This window comes from Pseudophryne corroboree, chromosome 4, assembly GCF_028390025.1.
Source record: "Pseudophryne corroboree isolate aPseCor3 chromosome 4, aPseCor3.hap2, whole genome shotgun sequence".
Taxonomy (NCBI): domain Eukaryota; kingdom Metazoa; phylum Chordata; class Amphibia; order Anura; family Myobatrachidae; genus Pseudophryne; species Pseudophryne corroboree.
In genome coordinates this window covers 874,071,817-874,075,613 of record NC_086447.1, presented here as the reverse complement: position 1 = coordinate 874,075,613, position 3,797 = coordinate 874,071,817, and positions in this window count along the sequence as shown.

The following is a 3,797-nucleotide window of genomic DNA, read 5'->3' as shown; positions in this document are numbered from 1 at the left end:
GTGGCCATGCCCCTTGCCAGCAAAAACACACCCATTTTTGGGCTGTGCGCCAAATGTGCGAACTATTTCTATTTAAAATATAGGCGGTACAAACACCAAAATAAGGACTGCTATGGGTGAGGGGTGATGGTGCTGGGAAAAAGGTGCAAGGTCTGAGGCGGAACCAGCGGTGGTGCTAGGGGGCACCAGCCAAAATTTTGCCTAGGGCATCATATTGGTTAGGGCCGGCTCTGCGTGCAATCAGTAAAGATAATCAAATTCGACGATGACACCACCGTTATCGGCCTCATCAAGGACGGGGACGAATTGGCCTATAGACGGGAAGTAGACCAGTTGGCCCAGTGGTGCATCCACAACAACCTTGAGCTCAACCCCCTTAAAACTGTCGAGATGATAGTGGACTTCAGGAAGACATCATCTAGTGCACCTCCGCTAACGATTGCTGACAGTGTGGTATCGCTAGTGGACTCCTTCAAGTTTCTAGGGACCACAATCTCCCGGGATCTTAAATGGGGGTCCAACGCTGACGCCACTGTTCGGAAAGGTTGTTCTTCCTCAGGCAACTAAGGAAGTTCAACATCCCACAGAAGCTTCTGCTCCTCTTCTACTCCGCGATTGTGGAGTCGGTACTGTTCTCCTCGATATTCGTATGGTACAGCTCCACCAGCGCGAGGGACAGATGCAGGCTCCAAAAGGTGGTCAGAACCGCAGAGAAGATCATCGGGGCCGACCTTCCCTCAGTCCAGGACCTGTACCTGTCCAGAGCTAAAAAGTGGACAATGAAGATAGTAAAAGACCAGCTACACCCTGGCCACAGCATGTTTAACTTGCTTCCTTCAGGCAGGCGTTACAGGGCCGCCCCCGCCAGGTCCAATAACTGAAAAATGTCTGTGACTACCAATACATCTTTGGCAGTTAGTTATAGTCAATTTGCAGTCTTCTAAATGGAAAATAACTTTTGGGGATTGCTCCAAGGGTTATCTTGACCTTCTGTCCTGGATTGGACATTTCCACATATCCAGCAGGCTTGTAAAAAATATGGTTGCATCTGGATAAAATCCTGGAGCTATCCATCTTTCTGTGACTACGTTTCCCATCTGATCTTTTCCCAGGTGTGTGAGTCCATGGCTGACTTAACACATAAGTGGATATAAGCTTCTGGGTAAGCATAACTTCTCTTCTAATTTCCATAAGCCAGTTTCTTCTTCTTGCCTGGCTTCTCTTCTCTGCCATGCTGCTTTTTTCTTCAGGACCTGCTTGTTCCTGAAATTTCTTCAAATCCTGTAGATCAGGCATTTGATGCTTTGTTCCTTCTGTTTCTTCTGTCTGTGTAGTGTAGATTGCTACAGTATCTTCACTGGTTGTTTGGTTGCTTTCTTTATCCACAGGCTACTCTCTCATTCTCTCCTGCTTTGTCCTGAAGTTCAATCAGTGTAGCATAATCAGGCATTTTAGTCTGGTGCTGGAATGGTTACGTTACTGTATAGGCTTGCCTTTTCTGCTGAGGGCATTTTGCTGCTCTCTTGGCTTCAGCATCTTGCCAGATTTTTGCCTCTTGTATCAGGAGTGTCGTTTCTTGTGTGTGCCTGGATCTTCATCACTGCAACTTTTTTTGTGGCCCATGCAGAGCTCTGAACCGGTGTTTGATAGGTGAAGCATATTGTATGTCTTTGCCACTTGCCGTCTTGAAGCCTCTGCTTTTCCATATCTGGGCCACAATCCTGTGCTCGGATGGTAAGGATCCTGAGTCCACAACTTCATGTTCAGTGGTTACTGCATATCCTGTATAAGGAATCCCATCCTCATAGTATCTTGCACCATCCACATATAGCTCATGGTGAGCATTGAGTAGGGCTGTATCTGTAACATGTGGCAAAAGTTGAGTTTCTTGTTCCATTAAAGCCACACAATCATGAGAGAAAGAAAAAGTTTGATTATTAGAATTATACTCTTCCTCTTCTGGACCAGCCCTCTGGTCCTGCGTCCATGATGATCTGTCTCTATCTTCTTCTTCTTCTGGATCACCTTCCTGGTCCTCATCATCATCTTCTTGCTGATCCATCAATAGGGAAGATAATCTGTTTCTCCCTCCTTTTGAATCTTGAGATTCAACACCTTTATTTATTAATGCTGGTAAAAGGGTTGCTGGGTTGAGGGTAGTACATCTTCTGATAGTCACATTTGTTGCACTTAGCAGTGCTACTTCATACTTGGTCAGCCTTGCTGCTGACAAGTGTTTTGCTTTTTGCTTGTTGAAGCTTCTTTGTACCTGCATGCAGTACCTGGATGATACGCTTATGATTCAGCACTATGCCTGTGCTCTTGTCCTCTTCTAGGACTGCTGATTCAGCACTGTGTCTGTGCTCTTGTCCTCTTCTAGGACTGCTGATTCAGCACTGTGTCTGTGCTCTTGTCCTCTTCTAGGACTGTTGCTGCTGCCGCTGCTCTGATGCCGGTAGGTGCTCCTTGAGTACTGCTGTCAAGCTTGCTTGAGTGGTAGGCCACTGGTCTTTGCCTAAGTCCATAATTTTGTGTAAGGACTTCTATGTATGGCCTCCTTCTTCAATAGTCAGGTAGTTCTAGGGCTTGAGATGAGGCAACTGCTGTTTCCAATTGTTCAATTGCTTCATCCATCTGTTGCTGTGTGTAGGATGCGGACCCTCCTTCCTTTCAGTGTTGTCATACAATGTTTGCATGTAGACTGATGCTAGAGGTATCCATTCTCTGCAGTATTCTACTAGGCCCAGGAATGATCATCTGACTTGCTTGACACTAGCTGGCATCTTAGCTTGCAGTATGATTTTTTTCTGTCTCAATTTTGTTAGATGTCGGGTACCTTGAGTGTCCTAGGAAGATTACCTCTTGCTTGGCTAGCTGCAATTTTTCCTTCTGAGGCTCTGCAGTCTTATCCTTCCAGAAACTTCAATAAGCACACTGTCTCTTCTTTTAGTAGTGGTGGCAATCAGCAGTTCATTCACATCCTATATTAGTTGTGTTTTCTGGATAAATCACTGGGTGCTGTAGCCCCTCCCTGGGGTATCCTGGTTCAGTAGTATTGCTTACTTTCTTCCACAACTGGTACTGTGGGAATGAGCCAATACTGAACTTCTGTTCTAACTTGCTTCTTAACTTTTCTTTTTCCAATCACCTCTTCTTATGATCCATCCATTATTCTTCATAATTTGTCCTTTCTTCACTTGCATATTTTTTCCTTCTGCTGCTGGCATGTTATCTCCGTAGTCCAGGTCCACTCATGCTGGTGTTCAACACAATGATGTTCATGCTGGGAGTTGTTGTTCCTCTTTGTTTTACTTTTTCCTGTGAGAGGTAGACTTGTATAACAGCTTATATTTCAGGTTACATCCTTGCTGGAGTGTTGCTGGTATACTTAATGCCTTTTGGGGTGTACTGGATTGTTGCTTGCATTAGGACTAGGATGTCCACTCCCAAAAGGTTGACTGTACAGATGGATGAGGTCAGGAATGCCGCTGGGACAGGTGTGGCTTCATTATTGATGAGTAAGGGCATCATCTTACTTTCTTGCAGGGGTAGGGCTTGACCTCCCAATCCAGTTGCTTCGATGGCCTGATCTGTAAGTAAATGTGGAGGAATCTGGTTGTACACAAAAACAGTTCTCTTAGCCCCTGTGTCTATTAAACAATCAAGTTCTTGTCCTGTGGGTAAAGTCACTGAAATGGTACCTTTTGTTGAAATGTCAGTTGCCGCAAGATACACAGATACTGTCACTGACACAGCGGTTGCGCACCTTCATGCTCTGTCATCTTGTGCATGTTGGT